Genomic DNA, 26,043 nt, shown 5'->3' on the forward strand with positions numbered 1-26,043 from the left:
TCTCAAGCTGCTAAATTCCCAAAGGCTGGGTCTGCCAAAGGCTCTGTTGGTTTCCTCTGTTCTTTTCTGTCTTTATTTAAATATTTTATACAGTTGTCTATGTTCATGTGTAGTGCGAACTGTCATTTATATTTCAGTCCACTCTAAAATGGATCTTAGACTATCTCAAGCTGTGCACTGCAGCCAGGAGTTGGGAGCTGAGAGGTAAGTTGAAGTGGTAGGGACAAATGAAGACTGATATTTAATGTAGTTTTTGTGTACTTATATTTTGCTGTCATGTATTTTGCCTTAAAACTGATTTGTAATTTTCTGCATTTTGTGACATTATGATAAGATGTGGTGCAAGTGGGGTTTCCATTTAGCAAATACATCGATGCATTTTTGAGTCGGAGTGGTTGAATTCTGGATTCTGAACTTAGGCTTTCATGTCTAGCAGTAACAACATGCAAGTTTAAATCTGCAGTCTTAAATGCTTCTCTTTGTGCTTTGGACTTGCCAAGGTAACCTTTTTAAAGCAAGACAGGCTTAAGGTTTTTTAGATTCACTTGTGTGATAGGCCCAGGGGTGCTGAGTGTCCTCACTCTCCACTGTCGTAGGGATACAGGGAAAACTGGGACTTGCAGTGGAGCTGGATCCACACCCTGGGAGAGACTGTCCCACCCTTCTGGGGCTGGGGGAGGAAGCAGAGGAGCTGTTCCATGCCCACACAGACAAACTGCAGCCCTGGGGCACATCCAGAGCTCCCCCATTGCTGCCTGCAGGGCTGGGCACTGCCAGCAGGGCAGGGCTGGCACCGACCCTGCCCATCCCCTGGGGCTGCTGCTGCTGCATCCCCACCTGAGCTCGGGCCTCTTGCTGGTGCACTCTGCTGTCTGTTAGATTTGCTAAGTAAAGATCAGATATATTAAGGTGGGATTTTTCACTTGTTTTACACAAATTTAGTGGTGTTGGACTCCGTCAGCTGGTACAGAAGAAAGGATCTTTAAGAAATGATGTTGCTTTCTTGCTTCTGTAAATCATACAGAATAAAAAGTTTAAATAATGGCTATTAGATTAGGAAGTCTAAGAAGCTTTTACTACTTGGGAGCTTTGACTATTAAAAATTGATAAATTGCCATTGAAATACAAGCAGCTCTGCAATATGATAGATCAAAGTTCATTTTTTTCCCTAATGCAGTGTTAAGATGAGCAGGCTTACTTTTTGCTCATCTTCATTGCAGATCAAAAACATTCCTTTCTTTTTATTTGAGTGATCAATTTACTGGAAGAGCCCAATGTATATGTTTTGACTGCAGTAAAGTTCTTATTCACAAGCCTTTAAGTAGTAATACAGCTTGCTGGCACTGTGCAAACCTCAGGACATCTCAGCTCTGCTGTCCAGAGTGGATAGTGTGTCTCCTCCACATAATACAGGTGCAATTTGATTAGTTATAGCTCGTGAAGTGATATTTCTTAAAATATTTTGACCATGTTATTAAAAAGCTAACTCTTCTCAGTAGTGCTTCTGCATCAAGTTAGCAGAAAGACTTCAGAATGTTGTGTTTCAGTGGACAGTACTCAAACCACTAAAATGTAAACCTTGGAAAGACTCTTTGCTAGTGTCTTTTTAGAAATCTATTAATTGCATGTCAGTGTAGCTCTATGGGTTTTTCTTTTTTGTGCATCAAATATCTTTGTCACTTTCTAAGCATCTATAAATCCATTCAGTGGCAATTTGTATATGTAATGAACATGCAACATTAAACACTTTCGAGGGCAGCAAATATGATCACATCCTTCAGAAAATATTTCTAAAATGTGTGATTTCCAACCCACTAACTTACTTGAAAGTTGTGTAAAAGCTGCAGTTGATAACAAGGTCTTGTGTATCTGGATCTTTGGGTAAACACTGTCTGCCAGCGTAGCTGGAGGAGACAGACATTTCCATTTTTAAGATAGTTCTGTAAAGAAAATCCTTCTGTGGGTGTCCACACTTGGCAGCTGCTCTCAGGTCTGACACAGTGTGCACACACTGCCACAGCTCTCATCATCCCAGGAGGAGAAAAACCCTGCATGTGGCCCCAGAAAGGTTCAATCCTGCAAAGCACTTCAGCACAAAATTAGTTTTAAACTTAAGGGACAATATATAAGTTAAATGCAGACTTTGCTAAAAGATGCAGGATGAAATGCATCTATTCCAGAAGGAGAGATATAATGAGTGAAAATAAATGGTATGGGAAAGCATCTATATAGATAACTGGGGAGGTAATGAAGGAATGCTTCGATTTCAGTTCAAGGAAAACTCAAATTTACTGCATTTTATTTCACATTAATCCTTCAGTCGTCTGCCACAGTTTGTGTCTGGCCATGAAATTTTCATCTGTGTGGTGTTATTCTTTGGCACGTAAAGATGTACAGTCTCTGAGCCTGATTTGGCTCATCTTGGTGTTGATGACAGAAATTCCAATTTTGCTCTCAAAGGGCATGATTGAACCAGTTAACATTTATTTCAGCCTTGCAGAAGGACATATTGCTTCTTTTACATATAAAGGATGCCAAAATAAGATTAAGAGACTTGATGAACATTGCACGGTAAGTCAGAGGCACTAAGGATTCCTTCCTTCCTGACTCTCACTTCCTTGTTTTATTCTGTACTTTTGGTAATGTGTCTGCATTCCCACAGCAATATTCTTCTGGCACATGATAATGCAATAGCTTTGAAATATGCTTTTCATGTGATGTGTGAAAACATAAAATCTATAGATGTGCAGTATACATGGATAAAAGAATTCATATTACAATATGTAGCTACAAGCATAATAAATGGAAATTGATGAAAAGGGAATCTTTCTACTGCTGGGATTTTAAAGAATTAGACAAATGTGTGTAGTTCAAATAAGACAGAATTTCTGCTTCTTGTCACAGAAAGAGCGATGAACATGTATCAGAAGAGAAAATCAGCTGCTGCTTGGTAAGTACCCTATGATTTTTTTTGACTGCTGCCTTTTGGGCCCTACCAAGTCCTGTACTTACTGTGCTGAGCAGGCTTCTGGCTCCTTTTTTGTTATTACATCACTCAAAAAGACATTCTTTCTTAGAAAAACTAAAGCTGTGCCAAGGCAATACCATCTCTTCAGAAATTCTTTTATTAATTCATTTACATCGCAAGCTGGAGCTAAATCAGTATATTAATGGAGACAATTCTTGGTCCAGTCTTTTCATGTTGGAGGCAGGGGAGATTCCCAGAGCAGTGACACTGAATGCTGTTTTACTCTTAGTTTTGTGGGCAGTCATTGGGTAGTGCAATATTAGGTGAAGCAAATCTTTTCATCTCTGTATTTATGCTAAATGGTTTTAATTCTTATTTTTGTTATTGTTTTAAGAGTGGTAGCAGTAGTGCTAGAGCAGAGTTATCATTGGCAGTGTCTGTGTCCAAAGAGCTCATTAAAGGACAGCACTCTGGAGATGATGCCCTATCTGCTGGAACCAGCAGGACACAGGAGCTGTGTCCCATATGATGAATAACAAAAGAAAGGGTAGTTTACATTCTTTGATACATTTCTGCTCGATTAACCCCCAGTGGGATTTTTACCCCTCCAGTCACATTTTTTTGTTCCTCTAATCTTCTTTTGTATTTGCTCGGTGACCCCAAGCATGTATTTGACTTGTGACCCTATTTCTGTTAATAAAATACAGCCCATCTGACCAGCATTCACACCACCCCACTACAAGGTGATGATTACCTCATTGTAAGTGCTGGGAGTTAGCAACTCACAGGGTGAGGCTGGAGGTTGGGTGGCCTGAAGATAAGATAAGATAACCAATGAAGGCAGCACAAGCAGTTCTGAGCTGTGCCTTCAAAACCAAACTGCAGAACTCCTTCAAAATATCCAATTCTACCCATAGAACTGCAGATCTCCTTATGTATTGTTCAGCTATTAATTAGTTGATAATGTTTAGGGGATTATGGCATGACAAAAAACAATTATAGCTATAATGTGGAAATTTTCAGTATCTGTATGGGTGGTAGCTTATAAAATCAAAATTATCCCATTTCCATTTTTGGTTATCAATTATAATTATATGCTTCATGAAAAAAAATGCATCAGCACTCAGTGGCAATAATTTCAGTATAGTGTTTTGAGGCTAAATTAAGGCTGGAAAGTATAGGTGATCTCTTTCTAAACAAAGTAATATTTGTTTTAAAGCACCAGAAGAAATGTTGGGTGTTTTTTTCTAAGAAAAGGCATAGTAATGAACTTATTCATGCTTTCACCAAATCCTTAGAACATGAGTCCTATGAGAGGCACTGTTAATTGTGTGTTACATGAAAAAATCATGCCAAAGCCATTTATCAGATATGTAATCTGTGTCTGTGTTTTGTGACAGGAAGCCATTATTTCCCCTGAAAAAACAAATCCGTTAAATTTGAACTATTAGATTACAGCAGGGTTAGGGCTGCTTCTGTGCTGTAGAGTCACATCAGGGTCACAGCCCAGTTCTAGAGATGTACTGCAAGAGCTTCATATCTGATTAAGACAAAAAACTGATAAAAATGTAATGCAGACTAACAATATGGAATTATCTGATGCAGTTTGGGGGGATAGGGGCAGGGGGTATAACATCATTCAGTTTATTTGCATATGTTTGTTCTTTCTGCTGAAATCAATCTCTTTGAAGGAAGCAAGAAAACTTTAGAAAAAGAAAATATTATTAATGCTGGTAAGAGAACACAGAAGAAAATCTTTAGTAAACATTTCTTTTCCAGTGTTGATTATCATTCTGTCTAATGTTTATTTTCATAGTTTTCTTTGATCCAAACACAAATAACAATAAAGTTAGCTTCATTTCTTTGAACTAACAAAACTACACTGCGGCCAAATTTGGAGCAAATTTTTAAGTGGCGTTTTTGTTTTTCTTCAAAGCCACATAGGAGATTTATAGAGTAGATATTTGCATAGTTCACACCCTCTCCTGTCAAGGAATGTTTATATGGCCAGCAGTGGTTTACCTGCTCTGGGCACCCCTTGCCTTTCCTGGAAGGTTCGGGCACACTCTGGATGCCAGTGCAGGAGCGCCAGGGCTGGGTCAGGGCTCATCCCCTGCCCTGTGGAAGTTGCTGCAGTTTGTGGGGACCCTCTGTGGCGCTGGCTCATGGGTGTAAAGTGTCATTCCACCCTCCCTGCATCCCTATCCCAGCCTCCAACCCAGCCAGAGCCCTGCCCATGGGCACCTCAGCTCAAGGTTCCACCTTCAGCAGCTGCTCCCATCAAACTCTGACAGATGATTGTGTGCTGTAGGCTTGGAAACAACCACATTCCTAATGTAAATATTGTGCAACTGCAAAATATGTACTGCAGTGTTTACCACAGTGCTTGAAACCCGGCCTGCTTTGCTGGGGGTGTTCTAGTCTGTGCATATTTAAAAGCTCTGCCAAATCACAGATCTGCTCAGGAGACCTGGCAGCACCTGCTGAGGCAATGGTGGATCTGTATCTGTGATGGGAAGCATCTCTGCCACCCTCAGATGACAGCCAGCATGTATTCTGGCTGTTCTGTGCAGCTCCCCTGCATGCAAACATTGGCCCTGAAAGTGGTGGAAGTTATGAAAAGAGACCACAAGGTCCAGCCTCAGTCAATCAGCTACAGGAGAGCCATTTGCTGGATAAACTGACTGCTTTAAGTTTACTCAGGACATGGTACAGAAACATGAGAGATGCTCAGGTTCTCTAAAACTCACTATTTTTTGCTCTCCCGTCACATCCATGTGTTTGTCCCACTGCTTAGGCTGGCTGAGCAAGGGCATCCAGTCCAATGATTGATTGCCTCTGTGAGCAGATCCAAATTTCACTCTTAAATCAGCCAGCATGTGGTTGATGACAGGGACAAAGCCAGCCCTCATCACTCCCTAAGCAAATCATCTTCCTCTTTACTGTAAATTCCACCAAATTAAGATTTCACCACTGAAAGAAGTGTCAGAATTTCCACCAGGTTCACATGGGATTTGGATTTGGACATTGACTTCTAGGTGCAAATGGCTTCTTAAAGGGTTACTTTTAAATAAGTAGATGTTTAAGTCATTCAAGACATTATAAAAATAATAGCAAATGCAAATAACATGACTTCAGGTATTGCTAAAAAGTGTCATTAGAAAATGGGTGGTTTTAAGGTTAATTCAGAGCTAATCCCAGTGATTGCAGGTGACTCACACTTGAGTAAGAATGAAAATTTGGGTTTTGAACTATGCAGAAGAGTTTTGGCTGAACCTTTTAAATTTCTTTGTGAAGGGGGAGAGGTGAGGTGGGCATGTTAGTTGGGAGTTCTGGTTTTTGTAATACTTATAAAAATGCCAAATAGAAAACAGTTGTTAACTTCTGTAGTTTGTTCCAGTCATAATAAAGTACTTCTGGTCCTAGAGGAGGGAGCCCTGAAATGGTACCTAAAGGTCCTGCCTGAATGTGTAGAGCCCTTCCCTTTAAAATATCATTTCCATTAAAAAAGCACAACCAAAAAACTTCATTTCCTTTTTTTTTCTTTCTCACACTATGAAAACAGGAGTACCAGAGCTGAAATTCAATTGTTGTGCAGTTCACTCCATATGAATATAGTCAGGAATGTGGGACTGAAAACACTTCACACATCCAGGCTCTGTTTCCTCAATTGCTGACAGAGGTAGCAAAGGTACAAAGCCCAGAATGAGTCCTCAGCAACATCCACTGCAGATGTCCCAAGGAACAAAGCTGGAAAAGCTAGAGAGCTTCAGGACACCCTTCTCTTGTGGGAAGAGTGGGAATCAGCTCACTCCCAAAGTGCATTAGCTTTACATTTTTACTCAGTTTTAAGTAAAAAATACACAGAAATGCTGACTGCTAGAAAAAGCTCTTGCCATTTCTTGCTGTGGAAGGAAACAGGGCTTTGGCATGGAGAAGCAGAGTCCTGTGCATTCTGCCATCCCTGAGGCTGTTGGACAATTCAGAGCTAAGCACAAAATCGTTCTCAGTGCTCTTCCTTCCTCCCTTTTTGGAAAAAAAAAAAAAGTTTCTACCCTGCATTTCTGCGAGGATAAACAGAAATCTCTGCAGATGGGTGTAGACACATCTGCCTGAGCCTGCAGAAGCCTGAAACAGCAGCAGTGAGGGGTTTCATGCTTGGAAACTCAAGAGGGTTGGCTGTGCCAGGGCCAAAAACTCGGCATGTGTTAGAGCTCAAAATAAATGGGAGTCCATGTACAAATAAATAGTGTATAGCTTGCTGTAGTGCTGGCTCCATTTTGGAGAGGTTGTGTTTGGTTTTTAATACTCAGCTACATCATATTTAGTGTTCTATTATTTCTATATTCCATGAAAACAAAATATTTGCAGTTATTGTGAGAGGAAGCTTTGCCACTGATGGCCCAGGCTGAGGTGGGTGCAAAGCTTTTGTGGTGCCTGGCAAAGGGTGTGGGTGATGTCCTGGCCCAGATAATTGATGTAGAATATCTGTCTTGAAAATTGCTCCTCAAAATGTAGCACCACTGTGCTCTTCACATCTAGGGACTGAAACAGGAGTTGTGCCTCAAAACCCTTGTGTTGTATGGTCCCATGGTGATTCCTCTTCCTTCATCTCCAGTAATTTTCCTGTGCTGAGTCTGGTCTCTCCCTTCTGCTCAGCAGGGGTGGGTTTGTTCTTTTTCTTTGTTCTATTAATTTTCTCATAACTGCTATCTACTGTATTCACATAACAACCACTATCAAGCTACTAAAACAGTTTTGAAGTATATTAAATCCCCCATTTTAGAACAATAAGGAAAGGGTTTTACTAAATAAATACATAAAGCTTCTCTTAGATCATGCAATAAGGAAACTGAATATAGAGCTAAAGTTCCCAGCACTTGGGAGGACAAAAGAGCAGTTTACTACAGAGATTTTTCCCAACATCCAGAGCTCTGATAGTCCTTAGAGGAAATAATAAATCTTTCTCTTTGTCACTCTTCTCTTGGTTTCTTTTGTTGTTTAGGAGTAAAAAAAAAATTATAATTGTAGGTACTACTTACAAGGCAGCTTCCTTGATGTTTCTGGTAGTCCAACCAAGGGACAAGACTGTGTGTATAGGAAGGGGAGATGAACAATTCACCCTGTAAAGGAATTAAAAATAAAAGTGGAAATCCTTTGTAAGAAGAGTGGTGGGGATTATAGCTGCATGCTTTCACTAATGACTTTACAAACATTTAGCCAGAGATAACCCAGAAATCCAGTTGCACTTTATTTAATATTCAGATAAGGACCATTCACCTGCTGTTAAGCTACAACATCTACAATCATTCTTTGAATACTGATAATTATATGAAGCAGACTCCCCTAGAGGCTGGTAGTCTAGTCTGGATTCACCTGGAATACAAAGATGAATAATATTGCATATTACATGCACCCAAGTAGTTGCAATTTATAGAAATGTCCATTTATACTCCTGAAAAAAAGATGTGTATTTCCCTAGGGGCACAGTGTATGGTGATAAAAACCTGTGTGTGGGGACAGTTTGGATTGTAACTCCTAGCAAGCCTGTTGATTAATTAATAAACAAATAAATCCTTATATTTAGCCGGATCTCTCACTCGGAGCCCATAGAAGAGAAAATGTTAAAAATGAATTTTGTGTGGCTCACCATAAGGAAGGGTTACTCAGAGACACCAGAAATGAGTACGAGAAGTGGCATCCAAATGGCTCAGAGTCCGTGTGTGTGTGTGTGTGTGTACATTTTTAAAAGATGAGTAGCATTAGGAATCTGCTCCCTTCTCCTCTTCCTTCCCTCCTCTGTCTCCCATCAGGTGCCTTGTCCTTGTTCTCCCCTCTCGTTTGCTGATGGCTGATAACACCTTATCTCCACCAGGGAAGCAACTGGGAAGTTTGCTCCTTCCTCACAAGACTGAGGGTATAATTAGAACCACGCACCTGCTCAGTCCTCCAGTGACTCAGTTAGTCTACATCCATGTCAAAATCCATGCTGTGAGGGTAATTTGATCATCTCACTTACTTTTTTCATATGCTTTATATGAATAAACCACCAGAACAAGCCTCCGTTGAGTTGGTTCAGTTTAATCTCACAAATTTGTGTCAACTCTTTGTTGCCAGAAGAATTTTATCATTTGATCTCATGGTTACACTTTAGTAGACTTTAGTACATATTTTATTTCACTCTCCAGAATATAAAATTCCATTCTTGTGTCACAATCATTTCTTTATTATTATCTGTTTATATTTCTGTGATTCTTACAGGCTTCAACTGAGATCAGAGTCTTGTTGTACGAGACAATACAGAAACAAACAATAAAAGAGTTCTGGTCACAGGAGCCTTGTAAGCTGAATAAAGGCTGGGAGAAAGGAAATATTGCCCCCATTTTACAGATGGGGAAGTAAAGCTCTGATAATCTTTCTGTATAATGCAGAGCAGTGTCATACAGTGAGAGTGAAGAGTGAGTTCTGAAAAAGCAGCAAAGTCCAGAAACTATCCAAAATAAAGGTGGATTTAAACCCTAATATACTGGCATTTAAACCCTAATGTACTGGCAAGCATCCATATAAGTTCAAGTAAGTTATAGATGTATGCTGCTTTCATTTGCACATTCAGCATCCCAGGGCTCCCTTGGCCTTCTCCATCCCTCTTCATCTCCCAGACCTCCCTTCAAAGGCAGCTGACACCACTTTTTGATGCTGCCTTCTCAGGCTCATAAGAGTTAGTTCGCCAGTGCTTCCTCTTGCATTTTAAAAAAAATTTACCTTGAGCCCTGCGATGCCACAGGGGTGTCAAATCTCTCTGACTGCAGCAGGCTCAGCAGAGATACATCAAGGCTCTCTTAGACTCTCCTTCCCAACATGTGAAGGGCAATGCAATCTTTTTGTCCTTGAACTGAGCCTGGAATCTCCTGCATTAGAATTCTTTCCCTGTGCTGCTGCCAGAAGCCCCTGCAAGATCCCAGGAAAGCTGTGGCCAGCCCAGGATATTCACTCATGACCAAAGCAGCAGAGCAGCCCTTGGGTGTTCCCTGGAGACAGCAGGAAGGAGAGGAAATGGTAAGTTCACCATCTCCCTTTCAGAGATGACTGAATTTAGGAGGGGAGCCCGCCAGGAGAGGGGGTGTGGGTGTAGCAGTGTGTGCAGAGGGGCCTGTGCTCCCCTCAAACCTGCTGGGCTCTGCTTGGGGTGCCCAGCTCCTGAGCTGAACTCCCCACCATCCCCACTGTGCCACTGCAGCACTGCCTTCTGACTAAATACCAGTTCAGACTAATTGTCAAGGATCAGATAACAGGAAAATATTTCTATTTGACAGTCTACTATTTTTCAATTGTTCCTCTGTTACATATCTAAGTAAACATTTGTTCCACTTATCATTTCTGAGCAAGAGACATGAATCATTTGACTAGTAAAACCACAACGACAGCTGTTGCTTATTAGAAACAGTCATCTTGTTCAAGGGCCTGCTATGGAGGAGTTCTTCAGGAAACTGTTTCTGCTTTTAGTGCTTTGCAGTGCAATGAAAGCAAAGTTGTAGAAATTAGGGCATTTCTGTTTCACTGATGTGATTGGCAAAACACCCAGGCACATACACACACATGGAACAATCATTACAGCTGAGCTACAAGCCCCCAAGAAACAGGAAAATAGCCACTTAAGAATACTACTAATGATATAATACTTATGGTCTTTGTGGCTTTTATACAGGACTCTACATTACAGTGAAACAAAAGTAGATTTAAGGGTCCCTTGGTAAGCAGGTTGTATGTCTGGGATTTTGGTGTTGGATACAATATTTATACAAGTTATTATGTATGTTACAGAAATATGTTTTGCCATTCATGGTTTTTCCAGCTCTCAGGAACAAATTAACCTTGGCTTCATAAAATCCCTGGAAGCCAGTCATCAGTGGTCACTACTACATTACTCTCAGAATAAGCTTCTTGACGCAGTGATTTTAAAAAAGAAGAATTTAAAAAATTCTGGCCAGAATACAAAAAGCAGAGACAGCAACAAAATACTTTTTAAATTAGTGGAAACAAAATAGGGGGAAAAAAGCTCTGGACATGACAAAATCAAAAACAATTAAGTGAAACAGAGTCAGGTAAGACATGAGGATTTTTGCCTTTCTGGAGTGCTGGTTCAAAGGCATTATAGATCATACAGGCCAAAATCTGATTGTTTCTGTGACCTGTATGGAACAAAATTGTGTTAAACAGAGGCCTAAAGGCTGGGCATTTTATCAGACAAAATCACTGGAATGGTGTACCCTGTATGATGCCCCCATTGTCAGCTTAGAAGGGAGAAGCCAAAGACTAAATGAGCGCAGAGACTGTGCTGATCCCAGCAGAGCAGAGGGGAGGAACCTTGGCAGGGCAGTGAGAGAGGCTACCAAGGAATCTGCTCAGGTAAATAGCGGAGTTTGTGGCTCGTGGCTGTTACTTAGATACCTTTCCAATGCAAAATTAATTTTCAAACTCTAAAGAAGAAATAGATTTAAAAAAAAAATAATTTTAAAGGCTTGTTGGAGTATGGCAAAAGAAAAGGAAGGCAGAGCAGGAAGGCAGTGGAGAGAAGCATGTCACTGAGGAGGCAAAGCTGAGGTTTATTATGGGTTAGAAATCTGCAAAACTGTCACCAATTCAATAATAGCATCCAAGGAGGTTTCCAGAGATCATATCCTGCCCTTCCTTCACCCTCACAGCGCTCACTGATGGAGTCAGCACTTCACTGCAGCTGGGTATTTAAAGTCATTTGTTCTGGGTAACATGCCTGTTCTTACTAATCTTAGTCAAGTAAGTAGTCCATCCTCATGTGTCATCCCACCAAGTCAAATGTGCTATTAGCATAAGTGATGATTACTTATCCCTGGGAGGTCCTGTGAGGTTGGGGCTCCCAGCAGCAGTGCGCTTGACATGGCAGTCTTTCTATTGTAATTTAATAAAACGGGGCCCAATTCAGTTCAGAGGTGCCTTGAGGAATAAGCTAGACTTAAATGGTGCTTAGGCCTTTGACTGGACCTCTGAAAAGCCTTTGTTCATTGAGTGAATGCTAATTAGTCAGAGGAGGGTTATTAAATTATAGACTCGGTTCTTCATCACTGCTCAGAGCACGGTACCTCTGCAAGTGCCTGAGCAAAAGGATGCAAATCTGAGCACACACAGAGGGAAGTTAAGGCATGATTGCTTTCCTTGGTAAACACAGGGAGTGCAGATATGCCATTAATAGGCAGGACAGAGAATCTGTACATGCCAGTGGGTAGATTTTGTTCCAGAAGAATGCAATGCACTAAAAAGGGATGGAATAAGACAATGGGGAAAGCTGCATGTCCCAGCTGCACTGGGGTAGAAAATCCCTCTCCAGAGAGGTGGATGGAGAAGGCCTGATCCAGAACCCAGCCAGTGGCAATCTGAGCTTGGTGAGCTCTGATCTTTGGGGAGCACCCTCAGACACCCTTGGCAGGGCTGTGTCAGTGGCACACTCAGTGTGACACCAAAAACTGATCAGCTACCCCAGGCAGATGCCCAGGGCAAGAAGGAATCAATCAGTTCATGTTCTGTGCCATGGCCCTCTCCTGTGGAACAGGAACCTGATTGCTGCATGGATACATCAGGAAGACATTTCATGTGGTTTTAACAGGCTGCAGGTATTTCAACAGCTGACAGTTTTGCTTTTTGGAGTTCTCATATCTTTTTGCTTTTTACCTAATTTCTGAGCAGCTCCCAGCCTCAGAATGGCTCCTGTGTTCGTTCTGAGCCTTGGTTTTAAGATCCTACACCTTTCACAGCATTTACAGATTTTGTGAATACTGCAGCAATTCCTTGTGACCTTTGTGATCATCTCCTCAATTCATCCTTCTCCTGATTCCCAAAATGTAGTGGATGTTGAAAAATTTTGGATTATAATTTTCTAACCAATGAGCTCTCAGCTCTGCTCTTTGCTCTGATCTGTTAGAGCTACAGAATGCATGAGTGGTCTTCTGTGTGACCCCAAAAGGTTTGTTGGTTTGTTTTTATTAAAAAACAAAAAACAAACAAACAAAAAACCCACCAAAAAAATAGGTATTTGGGAAGGATTTAATTAGTGTTACAAAAAATATTGCCCAGCTGTTAGATCCAGAGGGCTTGGCACAATAGATCACAAATAGTAGACTCATTCTAACATTTGATCTTTGCTTTGCTGGCTGTATCTGTTTAAACAACCTGCAGTTTGTGTGCTGCTGCACTTCAGCTTTCCAGCCAGGTGTTTGTGAAGGATTGCATTTATTCAATTAGTACATAAATGCTTGCCAAATTATGTATACTAATGGCATACATGCAGGTCAATCCTGTACCATCACACATACAAAGTTCATTTTACACAATGTATCACTTGGAATTCTGGAGGAAAGACTAAAATCTGAGTGTTAAATCAGATCTTCACTGGATTAACAAAAAAGAATCATCATTGTGAGTATCACTGACAAACAGTGCTAAGAAAACTTTTTTTTTAGTTGTCTGGACAGCTTAAGTTTTTCTCCTGTTAGATTTGTAATCATGTTCAGACATTTTCAGAGTTTTGAGGCTTTCACTGTCTCATGCCCTTGTAGAGCCTAAGAACATGCCCACACTTTAGCCAGCTGTAATCCATATGAAGTCAATAGGACTTTCATGGAAATTAAAATCCTTTGGAAAAAGCTTGCTTGATCATACTTTAAAATATTTCAAGATATGTATATGCCCACCATCATGTTTAAAATAAGCATTTTTTATTTGCCAGCAATCCAAGGACCTGGTTTTATTTTGATTTTCCCATTAGCCTGGCAGTTTAGCCAGTAGAACCCTTTTATTCCTCCCACTGGAGTAACAGAGAGAAATTAATTTGATTCTAGTGGATATTTGTTGATTTCATTATCACATTATAGAAAATAAAGATTACAATTCCAAGTGATTTTGCCTGCAGTCCACGCACTAACCATGTAAATGGCAATATGTGGAAAAGTTGACTACATCATAAAAAATTTACTTCCTGCAAGGATTTTGTTGAATTGGTTTCAAAAGACTCTAATGTTTGGCATCTTTCCTGTACTGAAATTCTAGAAGGTAACTGCATTATGTGCATGTAAAACATGCAAAAGAAAACATTCACTGAACTCTTTCTTTATGCTACCAAACCTAGCTGTAGCTTAGAAAAGGCGCCTGAAATCAAAACTGTAGATAAATACAAGATGTGTGCATTGTAAGACAACCACTAATGGAAGGTGAAATACTCTTCTCCTTCACTTGCTGGTGAGTGACAAAGATTCCATCTAATGCTAATTTGAATATTCTGCCAACAGTTGGGGATACTCTGCCCCTGCCAAAGTAAATAAATAAATAAATAAATGCTTCCAACTCTCAGAGCAAATGCCTGTAAGTCTATAGAAAACAAATTAGAAATGTGTTATTCTCAATGAAAAAAGTCTCCACAAGAGCTATAATTTTATTTTTTTAGTGCACAGAATAACATAAATCAAAAGAAGCAATAGTCTACCTTGTGTTTTGACTACTTTGACCCTCTTCAACCCCTGCCAATTTTTATCTCATTTTTGTTTAACTTTGTACATCAGAGTTTAATTTTAAACCTGGTCCTGAAGACAGTGATGTATAGGGTACATCAAGTATAGCTTAAATTACCCTCTCCCCAGTGATTTGAAGTTGAGGGGAGGGTCTTACTCTGCAGCAGGGTGGGAAAGAGAAATGGTCAGATGCTGCCCTTTGAACCTGACCACCCTCAGCTACAGAAACATTTATGCCAGAACATCATTTATTGATTTTATTATATTTTAGGATCTCTTAAAACTGTTGATGAAGTTTGCCATATATTAATTTTTGACACATGCATATAAAAACAGAAATATGGGTTGAGCAGAAACTATAAATATAGACAACACTGCCCAATAAACTTACATCCTTTCACTTATAGGTTTCTATTTCAGCTGATCATTCCGAGCAGCCTGTCTTTGAAAATAAATATTACCCCTCTGATAAGCTAACCAATTTGAAGATTAAAGCTGCATTTGAGGATTAAACTTTTTCTTATTTGATTATTGTTGTGTCTTGTAGCAGTAGAGGATAAATATTAATAGAATGTTACAGCCCAGTTCTGCCCACTTCACTCGTGTGAGCATTCCATACTGTGAGACTGAAGGAATTATGCAGGATTTGGCCCTTAAATTCAGCTCTGACTGCTGTTTTCTGTCTCCCATGAAATGTTACATGCACCCAGCAAGCTCCTGAACCCAGGCTGCCACAGAAAGCCCTCAGTGATGGGCAGCTCTGAGAGATCACCCTCCAATTATGCACCTCTGAGCCGGGAAGGTGTTTTTATTGAGGAGAACCAAAACCACAAGAAATGCTCCACAACAGCCCACAGAATGGGTCTGGCACCTGTGCCTGCCCGGAGCAGAAGTTTGGGAGCTGTGTTATCTGTGGCCTGCTGACCCCAGGAGAGGGGGCTGACCTTGTCTTACAGGCAGGAGTCTATTGCTATGGCTCCCCTGGGAGCACAAACCAGCTGCAAACTGCTGCAATGATTAACCCTTATGTGTTGGAGATGTAACATCCAGTCATGGTAATAAAGCTTTCACTGCAGAACGGATCTCTGCCTTTGTAAATTGTTGCTCTTATCAGCTGCACTGGAGGATGTTATCCCTTTCCTGTGAAGCATGACTGCTGTGCTGCTCACTGCAAAGGAGGCCAGATCTATAGACCGGGTGATATTTATTCAATTGCTTTCAGAACAATGCAGAGAACACACTTTGTTTAGGCTAAAAATGCAGTGTGTGAGAGCAAACAAACAAACAAAAAGAATCGCCATGAAATACTCATACATATGAAACAATATATTAATTAAAATCCAGAATGCCTGTAGCAGATTTGAAGCTGGGGATGCCAGATTTGCTATAACAGACAACTGTGTTGCTCTGTTGAGTCCAGGCTCCCATTTGTGGAAGTAATTTATACCTAATGTTTTGTAAAAATGCAAACCCTTCCAGCCTGTTACTTACCTGGACAATTACAGAATTTTGCTGTTTGGCTGGAAAGAGAATGTTTGTAGCAATCAGTATTCATGTCCCCAAAACATAAGCAGCGTAAGATTTATTTTGTCATACACTTCAAACAGACCCAGTTCTGTGCTCTCCTGTTTGCCAAGGAGCCAAGGGGAGCTGTGAGTGTGTCTCAGCTAAAATCCAACCTCAGGTCTGTGAGCAGGGACCTGAGAAACGTGATGCCTTTTATCTCAGTGTGCTTCCTACCCTCCAGCCCTTCCCTTGGCAAATCTGTGGCCACATCAAGGCCATGAAAGCAAAGGTGACCTTAATGTAAGCCCTGGTGTGACACTTTCTGCTTCAGTCTGCAAAGAGCCAGAAACTCTATCTCTGAGAGATGGAGGCTGTGTGTGTGTCACAAGGGCTGTCACTGCCCACAGTCCCTCTTTCACAGGGACTTTCCAACGTCCCAAGGGCCAAGAAGAGCAAAAATTATTTGTTCAACCTATCCAGCCTGGAAGCAGCAGCTCTGTTGGTTTAGGGCCACTGCACTGTGGATGGACCAAGAGCATTGCAGGACTCTGTCCACAGCTCCCAGGGACTGTTTGTGGTTCTTACACACAACCATTTTCAAAGGATAAAAACAGTTTCAGGGATTAAGAAAAAAAAAATCCCTTTGGGGTAAGCAGTGGGAAAAATAAATTCAATTTAAGGAAACAAAAATTATTTTCCCTAAAACAACTGAGGTCTTAAGAGTTTGGGGAGGGATATTGTTGAGGAATGTAGTAGACTAATGTCACTAGGTGCAGACTGAGAAAAGGTAATGGGAAAACTTTCCCAGCTCAGGAGTGACAGCTAGGAAGGAGCTGCAGTGAGGATGGGCTTCCTTGCAAAGTTCCCTGGCGTCCAGAGGGAGAGGGTTAATGCCCTTTGATAAGAAGTAAATTAACACCTCTCTGTGTTCCATGATTCATCCCTTTCTCCACATCTTTCAATCCCATTACTTCAGCCTGCTGGAATTAAAAAGAGGCTGATCTGCAGGACCCATGCTTGGGCTGGGCAGGCCAGCGGCTGCTCCAGGTATTCTTTATTTCTTATCAGGGAAGAAGCCACTCTGGACTACTGATGCTTTGCTTTTTGGTGTCTGGATTCATCTGCTTGAGAAACAGTGCAGAAGATTTACTGCAAAAGTTAGGCTAGACAGGGCTGTTCCTCACTCATCAGCACTGGGAGCATTTTCCTACAGGGACTGCAGATGAAAGCAAGCAATGAGTTTATTCCTCTTTCCCCAACTCCACCTCCTCAGGCACATCAGTGCTGGTATTTTAACACCAACAGCTGTAGTTAAAAAAAAAAATATTAAACCTCACTGAGTCCTGGAACAGTAACTATAGGTAGAAAACCAGTGACCAGACAGTTAAACTCCCAAACTGACCAAACAGGGTGGCAGAAGCAAAAATTTAATTTACTCCCTCATCAGCTCCAGCAGTGCCTGTTTTTCCCTCCTCACAGGTGGAGGCTGTTGGCCTCTGAGGGCAGCAGAAGTTGCCTGATCCCTCTTTAGGAGGATGGGGAAGGGTTTCTTGGTGTTGGTACCTTGTGTCCTGCCTGGCTCCTGCAGGTGTGAGAGGCTGCTGAGGAGGAAGAGGTGGTTTCCAGCTGCTGGGGGCTGTGTTCCTCCCTGCATCCCTGCCTTTGGAGGCTGGGGAGGCCCTGTGTGCCCCTTCCCATCTCATCCCTCCTCTGGCTGTCACTCCTGTTCCCAAGGTACTGTTGCTCTGATATTTGGTTACTCAAAGGGGAGAAAGAAGCAACAAATTTACTGAAATTATCTTGATGTTAATTTGTTCTCTTGTGGGGTTTCTCGTGTGAAGGGGGTATCTACTCTATTAACTCCCATTAATATCAAACCTCTACTATTAATAGGATTTGCATATGGAAAGGAAGAGGATTGACCTTTAAATTCATTAAATAAAGCAAATTTTAAGAAATAATTTTAGTTAAAAGCATTAGTGTGATGAAAAATAGAAGAACAAATACAGAGACATCAGTATCTGGGCTTTTGCTAACACTAACGAGCAAATTATTGTAAGGGAAGATTTGCATCATTGGAATACATATCCCAGCCTCCATACTGATATATGTGATGCAGGGTTATCTTTGTATGGCTCCTCTTTCAGAATATATTTTCTTCTTATAAAATAGCCTCTTTTTAACTCCCATTGGGGACCTCCTTATAAATGAGGAACTGGTCCTCAAGGGACTGGCCTGGCTAGAAAAGTGTGTTATTACAAAAAAAAAAAGGGTATATTAGAATACTAAGCAATATAATTAGCTCATTTCTTTGGTTTTTTTTAAGAAAATCTTTTTAAAAAAAAGTATAGCCAAGTTTTAATTAAACATATTCTCTGGACGTTTGAATTTTGTACGAATTAGAAAATCCTGTTGTATTTTAGAGGGATTAATTGCATCAATTTAAGGTTCTGGCTCCAATCTCTGCTATGCAGCCAGGTATCACCACTGCTCTTGCAAAGCAGGTACAGTGCTGAGAGTGAGGTTTGGCCACAAGTTGCCCCTCAGGTGGGCACTGTCAGCCTGTGGGGGGCAATGAACACATTCATCTTCTAATCTTTTACTCAGGAATAAGCAGAGGTTCTCTCTACCAAAACTGGGTAAATCTACAGATACAAAATATGATTGCTCCTAATGATAAATATTGATTTACACATGCTGAAAAGCTTCTGTTTCCTTCCCAGCAAGGAGTCTAGAGTGTAATTAGATGAGCAATGTGTTTAGCACTCCATCACTTTTGGAGGCTGAGCCTTTAGGTGCTGATGTCCAGTGGTCTCTGGATCTCCACTCTGCTCTTAGCTCTTCCCCCACCCATGTCCCAGCTTTCTGTCACAGCCCTTTGTAAAGCACTTTGAGATGCTTGGATCAAACTTGCTGCTGGTCCAAAGTAGCATTAATCAGTATTTTGTGCTATTTTGTCATGCAGCTCAGTGTATAAATCCAGATATTTATTCTGTTCCTGTTCTCCCTCAGGCTCCCACAAGTGGGAAGAGGTGAAACAGTTCAGGTTATTCTTCTCAGAGCTCAGCTAATGTCATCTGCTGAATACAGCTCTAAACATCTGAAGCTGGTGAAATTAAATAAAGTGTGAGCATCCTTTGGTCTGGAGCTCTTTGCCTTTGGAACAATTACTCATGGTAACCTTAACAATAGTATATTAAGGGAAAAAAATCCTCATAAAAGAATGCAGTGTTAGGATGGAGCTCTGCCTGATATTAGAACAATTATGAAGCAGATGCATCCACTCTGAACAAAGTGACCTTTTCATCAAGTTACAAAACATTAAAGGTTAAAGAATGTTTGAAAGGAAGTTAATACTTTTAAAACATTAGGAAAAAAAGCCATTCTTCCTGGACCTGACCAAAATCAGTGGGAAAATGAGATGACTGTTTAGGCACATCCAGTCATAATTTAAGCAACTCTGAATACAGAAGGATACAAGGTATTTCAAATCGTCAGTTTTCTTTTACAATTAGAAGCGCTTTTCCGAAGAAGAAAGATTTGATAGGAATAAATACCCGGCGACAGAAAGCTGGTTAATTGCAATTTTAAAGTCACATTCCTTTCTCTCCATTGTGTACAGAGGAGAACAAAGAGCGGGAATCAATGGTGGTGTCAGATTTTCTCAGTTTCCACGTTTCACCTGACCCGGGCGGTGCAGAGCGCAGTGTCCGGCTGGGGAGCGAAGCGCTGCGGCTGCGGCCCCGCTCGCCGAGGGCCCCCGGGGAGGGGACAGGGCCACCGGGGAGGGGACAGGGCCCGGCACCGCCCCGGGCTGCGGGACAGCGGCGGGGCAGCCGGGGCTCGGGGCCTGTGCCCGCACCGCGGACCGCAGTCGTGTCCATGAGTTTTTCTCGGCTGCGGGCGGGGGATGCCGAGTCCCACACACCGCCCGCATCCCCGCGCTGTCCGTGCGGGGCCATTCAGTGCGGGACGCGGGGCTCCGGGATTTACGGGGCTGTCTGTGTGTCCTGGCGGCCCGCACGGGGTCACAACGCGGCGGAGGGCGAGGAGGAGGAGGCGGCGGCCCGGGGCTGCGGCTGTGCCCGGCCCGGTGCGCGTCCTCCGGGGGTACCGAGCTCCGCCATCGCTGTGCCCGGCCCGGTGCGCGTCCCCCCGGCGGTACCGAGCTCCGCCCGCACCTTGGGACGGGCAGGGGCGGCTGCAGCGCTTCCATTCCCCCGGGGGTCAAGGGGAGCTGCTGGCAGATGGGAAGCTTCGTACAGATAAACTTCTGTGTGCGAGCGCTGTGTGGCAACACTAAAAGACCCGCCAGGGAAGGAAGTTTCTGTGGAAAAAAAAAAAAAAAAATTGCCCGAACTTAAGTTTATACACTTCCCCCTTCTAGTATTTTTCTTTTTTTTTTTTTTTTTTTTTTAGAAGAGTATCTGAGCACAACAAAATCTTCACTGCGCTGAGTCACAGGCGGTCAGCTGAGGAGCGCCCCGTGCCCTCTGTGCGATGGGAACTTTCAGGTGATGCGAGAAATAAGCGGGGAATCCCTTCCACTTCTCCGGGATCCTCCAAACGCCTTTCAAATTAGCCAGCCCTGAGGATCGGTGCCAGGCTCCACAAAGGCGTTCCCAAAGCCTGCAGCCAGTAAAACTTTGTGTAGGTAAAATCAGCTAAAGACCTTCTACTGAGACGACAGCCTTTGTTGTCACATGTGGTGGAGTTCCAGGATCTGTAACTATTTTTCTTAAAAGGTTTTCCTGCTGCCCCAGTGAATGCATTACGCTACAGTAGCTCTGAAATGGTATCGCTTATTTCTTTCAAAGCAGCGGCCGGTTCTTTCTTCAGGGACCCCATGTCCTTTCGAGGGAGGGGAAAAAGTGATGGCTGAGCGGGACTGAATCGCGCCGATAGCTCTTATTTTAAATCAGCATCATCTCCAAAGGGCGCAGCCCCTGGGAGCGCGGCGAGCGCCGAGCGGGCTCAGCCCGGGGCAGATCCGGCAGGGGAGAGCGGGAGCCGGGACAGCTCGGTGGCCTCGGCCCTTCCCCGTCCGAGAGGGAAGGCGGAGGGCCCGGCTCTCCGGGCGGCAGCGGCGGCATCGCCCCGCCGGGCCGCCGCTCTCGGTGCCCGGTGGAACCGGGAACTTGTTGGCCCCGGTGGCGGCGGGGGCGGGCGGGGCGCTCTGACCGCCGCGGGAGAGGAGCCGGCGCTGCCGGGGCACGGAGGGAGCGCCCGCCGCGGGCCGGGCACCGCCACCGGCACCGGCACCGCCCGCCGGGCACCGCCGGCTGCGCGGCCGCTCCGGGCCGGACTCCGGGACCGGCCCGCTCGGTCCCTCAGAGCGGCTTCCCCGGCCGAAATCCGCCCGCACCGCTCCCCGCTGTGCCCGGGGGTTGGCTTGGGGGGATGTATTTCTGATATCTGGGGTTGGGAGGGGAATTGCTGTCAACTCCAGGCAGAAGAGAATCGATTCGGACAAGATTACTTACAGTTTAAAATGAGGGTTCCAAATATGAGGACACTGAGGGTGCTTACACTTTCCTGTTTTCCCCGTGCTCTTCCCGAAATGCGTGGTCCTAATCGCAGGGACGCAGCTATTCCAGTTCTGATTTTCTGGGGGTTATTACATGTCAGAACTGTGAAAGTCCTCTGGACAATTTACAGACAAAACATCTGGTTCGTTAAAGCAAAGCTACTGGACTAAGACAAACAAACTTTGCTGCTGTGCAAATTCACTTACCCAAACAATTTACATTCAAGCAAAGATTTTAGCCCGAAGAAAAACTTTTATTCATTTGTATTCAGGAGGTTTGGGAATTCACAGGCATTTTAAAATAATTTTGCTCTAATAAAGTAATGTAGATATTACAAAATGTCTTTGTTCTCTTCACAGATCATTATCGCCGCTATAATGGTTATTGACAACACTTTGTATTTTACAGAAGCGCAGTATCGTTTTCGGGCGTGGACAGTGGGCTTTTTAAACAAACTTGTCAGATCCGTATTCATCTGGTCCAGCCTTCATGAAAGCTGCTGCTTCTTTGTTCTTCGCCGGGAGAAACCGAAGTGCTTCCCGCATTTCGATGGGAGGCGCGGGGCAGGAGGGAAGGCAGTGCCCGGGCACAGAGGGCAGCGGCGCCGCCGGTACCGCCCAAGGGCCGCCCGGCGCCTCCGTGGGGCTGCCCGGGCCCGGTGAGAGCCCCCAGCCCCGCCGGGGCTCCCCCCTGGCCGCCGGCCCCGAGAGCCGCTCCCGGGCCGCGGGCAGCGCTGCCCCGCACCGGCCGCTGCCGAGGCCCCGCTCGCCCTGCCCGGCCCTGCCCGGCGCTCCGGGACACTCGGCTGCCGAGCAGCTGCAGGTCCCCGCCGGCTCCTCTCCAAAGGGAGGCGCGGGCAGAGCTGGGCCGGAGCTGGGAGAGAGGAGCGAGGCCGGGGCCGCTCGGTGCCCGGGGCTGAGCCCCGGAGAGCAGCGAGCCGCTGAGAGCGGCCGCACGGGCACCTCGGCGCACGCCGCTCCCTGCCTTGTTTGCAGCGAGCAAGTGGCGAAACATCAACACGCTGCTCGGGAGAGAACAAGGTTAAAGCTGGGCTAAAACACGCCGGCTTCTAAGAGGCAGCTGTTCCAAGTTTAGTAAACTTCCTCGCTGATCCTCCCTGGCCGTTCCCATAACCAGCAGTTAATGCCAGTGGTCCTTTATCGGCTCGGCCGCTGTCTTCCCTCGGGCCGGGGGATGAAAGAAGTGTCTCGGGCAATTGGTGGAGTTTTGGTGGAGAGGAATGGTATGAGCAGCGAAAATATACACCAAAGAAGGGCAGTAAGCAGTGCCCGGTTGGGAAAGATAAAACATTCTTAGCTGGTGGAAAGTTCAGGAGTGATGGTTATCTAATTATGTGACTTATAAATAATTGGTGCCTTGTTTTAAAACTGCCGGGAAGAGCGAGCTTAGGGCTGAGCCTCGTGTGCTGAGTCTGTGTGGATGGAGTCTGTGGAGCCATCGATTTGATGCGCTGTGTTTGGAAATGCTACACTTCATAAAATTACGCGTTCTGGCTCTCTGGAATAGACTGTGACCCCCAAAGAAGCTGGCGCACATGAAGGCGTCTGTACTTCCCTCTGTAAATCGTCTGATAGAAAGCTCAATAGATTTTTTTTCTTCCTTAAAAAATGTACATAGTTAACAACCAAATTATTTCATAACTTCCTAAGCGTTTTGGCAGTGGGACTTGTGACTGTGGAAGTGCAATGCACATGTCTGTGCGCACGAATATCTGCTGCCTTCCCCTCTCTCTCACACACGAGAATTATTATTCCTAAGCGAACTGACAAAGTTCCTCCAATGACTGTTTACGGAAAGTTTCACTTATTTCGTTCCCTCCCAGCCCCAGCTCGGCGCACTGGAAGGAGCCCCTCAGCCCGTGTGGGCCGCCCTTTGCGGAGCCAGGTAAGCGCCGCTGCTCGCACCGAGCTGCCCACGCCGCGGGGCCGGGCACGCTCTCGCGTGTTTGTTTGTGCTGCCGAGGTGCCACCTGCCAGCATCCTCCTCGCAGGCTGCGCTCTGCGGGCGGCACAGCTCTGTCTGGGAGCCTGTTCAAACACAAATGCCACCACACGCGCAAATCCACGCACGCGTGCCGCCCGGCGCACCCGCGGAGCCGAGGGGCGCGCACCCCGCCGGGCACCCGCGCCAAGCCCGGCTCGCATCCATCCCTCGGGCGGGCCAAGGGTGACACAAAGGCAGCGAAAGATGAGCAGGTTTAGAGACGGGAAAGTGGAAGGAACAAAGTTCTTGCAACTTGCAACCGCCCCAAAATTCGGGATTGGTCGCCGCAGCTCGCTCCTCGCGATGCTCCGCAGCCAGCAGCTGAGGAGGATCGGGACTTCCCTGCCTTTGGAGAGGGCTCTCGCACAGTTCAGAACAGCCTTTACAGGACTGCAGTGACTACACGCGCCGTGTCATTTTAATTTTGCCGTAGTTCTCAGGGCGCTCTCCCAGCGCCTGGTGGCAGAGTGACCTTCCCCGCGCTCCGTGCGGCGAGCAGGAGCACGGGCACAGGGCTCCCGGGGCTCTCGGCTGCCGGAGCTCCCGACCGAGCATCCCAAAGTTTGTTTCAGTCTCTCTCGCTGCAGAGCTCGGAGCAATCCTCCATGTTGCGCAGCGCGGGCCGGCACCTCAGCCCGGGCTGGCCTCGCTCCGCGCTCGGTGCGGTCCTGCCGCAGCCATCGCCCCGCGGGGCCGGGAGCGCAGCCGGGCTGAGCGCCCCGGTCCCGGTCCCTGTCCCTGTCCCTGCCCCCGGCCCGCAGCATCCTTCGGGGGGGGGGGGGTGGGCGTGAATTATTTAGGTTTTCTATTTCCTACTTAAAGGGGGAGGAGGGAGAGAGAATGAAGGAGCTATTAACCGCAGCCGAGCCCTGCTTCCCGAGGCTGTCTAACGTTTGTAAATACTTGTGCTGCGGCTGGTCCCCTCCTCCCCGGTTAAGTTGTTTAGTATGTTGGTTATTTGTACCGAACCCCGGTCTGTGTAGTGTCTGATGTGTTGTCGTTGCAATGTGCAGCCGGGGTGACACTGATGGATGCGCCAATGGTGAGACGGACAGATGTTAGGGCGGATCTAGCGGCACGCACCGCCGCGGCGGCGAGCCCGCCCGCCCGCCCCGCCGGGGCTGCCCGCCGCCCGGCCCCGTCCTGCCGCACGGCTCACCCACACACACACACACACACACACACGGGGCTTTTTGGGGACGGGGGGGGAACGTCTCGGTGTCGTCTCTTAAGCAGATCTGATCGCTCCTTCTGTGAGCAGATACTGTAACTGTGAGGAGCAACCAGCGAGTATCAATGAGATGGAACTGAGCGAGTTTGGCAGCAGAAGCGGCAATTGACAACTCACCATTTTCTTGTTTTCAAGAAATGTTTCGTTTTCCCCCAACAGTAGCAATTTCCCGGGGACTTTAGGCGACTGCGATTTTTTTTTTTCATCCTAAAGATCAGCTTAAAAAAAAAAATCAACTCATAACAATAATAATCCAAAAAAAAAAAAAAAATCCCAAACCTTCTCCACCCGTCATGTAAAGTGTTTGAATTTCCTGCAACTTGAAAGGGAAGCGAGAGCCCGAGAGCGGCACGGCGGCTTTATAGGATGTGAAGACGCAACAACATCTGCACTTAGTCAGGTATTTGGAATTATCCCAAATCTCGAAGAATGGGGGCGAGTGGAAATTTTTTTTGATCTTACCGTAAAAGTGAGCTCAGCCTTTTTTTTTTTTTTTTTTTTTTTAATTCCTCCCCGTGAACTTTAAAAAAAAAAAAAAGCTACTTTTTTTTTTTTTTTTCCTTTCTTTCTTTCCTTTCCTTTTTCTTTCTTTTTTATTTTTTATTTTTTTTTCCCCTTTGGCCGTGGCTGTTGCCGTGTCCCGGTCCCGCGCGGGCGGAGCGGGGGCGGGAGCGGCCCGGGCCCCGCGCGCCCCCCGCCGCCCCGGCCCTCCCCGCGCCGCGCGGCCCCGCCGCCCAGGGATGCGCAATCAAACCCGCAGCACATCGATCCGCCGGCGCTCGCCGAACTGAGCGCGGCGGCTCGGCAGTGAACTTGGACCGAGAAAAAAAAAATTAAAAAAAAAAAAAACCAAACTGAGAGAGAGAGAGAGAAAAGAAAAAAAAAATCAAGCCCCTAAACAGGGAAAACGAGGCAAAAGTGCTCCATCCCGAAGAGCCGGGTGCGTGGGGCGCGGGCGCTGCCCGCTCCCCGCCGCTCTGGCCCCGCGGGGCGGGAGCAGCGGCTCCGCTGGCGGGGGCGCCGCCGATAGCGGCCGCCGGCCGGGGCGGCCCCGACACCGCCCGCCCGCAGGCGCGGAGCAGAGCGCGGCGGCCGCGGCGCCAGCCAGGTGGGAGCCGGCGGGCTGGATGTGCCGGCGGGCGGGCGGCGCGCCGGTGAGTGCGGCCGGGGCGGGCAGCGCTGCGGGGCGCGGCGGGGAGCCGGGGCCGCCGCTGTCACCGCGCGGGGCGGCCGGGATGGAGCGGCGGGCCGGGCCCTCCTCGCCGGGGGGGG

At 45.5% G+C, this 26,043-nt stretch overlaps 1 protein-coding gene and 1 long non-coding RNA gene across 3 annotated transcripts in view; one reads left to right on the plus strand and one right to left on the minus strand.

Annotated features, from left to right (window-relative positions):
* Positions 1 to 1,946: 1,946 nt before the first annotated feature.
* LOC134424158 (uncharacterized) lies at positions 1,947 to 25,181 on the minus strand. 2 transcript variants are annotated; one of them, XR_010029354.1, is made up of 3 exons: positions 24,889 to 25,181; positions 8,011 to 8,091; positions 1,947 to 2,076 (listed from the first exon to the last, which is right to left on the minus strand). It is a non-coding gene; the product is annotated as an uncharacterized LOC134424158 (long non-coding RNA). The 2 variants fall into 2 exon arrangements; XR_010029355.1 differs by lacking the exon at positions 24,889 to 25,181 and adding an exon at positions 21,492 to 21,626.
* Positions 23,409 to 26,043, plus strand: part of TSHZ3 (teashirt zinc finger homeobox 3) — a 69,682-nt gene continuing 67,047 nt past the window's right edge. The window contains exon 1 of the mRNA XM_063167685.1: positions 23,409 to 23,441. The gene's annotated coding sequence lies outside the window, so the exon portion shown is untranslated. The remainder of the gene's footprint in view (positions 23,442 to 26,043) is intronic.

The sequence above is a fragment of the Melospiza melodia genome, chromosome 13 (assembly GCF_035770615.1).
Source record: "Melospiza melodia melodia isolate bMelMel2 chromosome 13, bMelMel2.pri, whole genome shotgun sequence".
NCBI lineage: Eukaryota > Metazoa > Chordata > Aves > Passeriformes > Passerellidae > Melospiza > Melospiza melodia.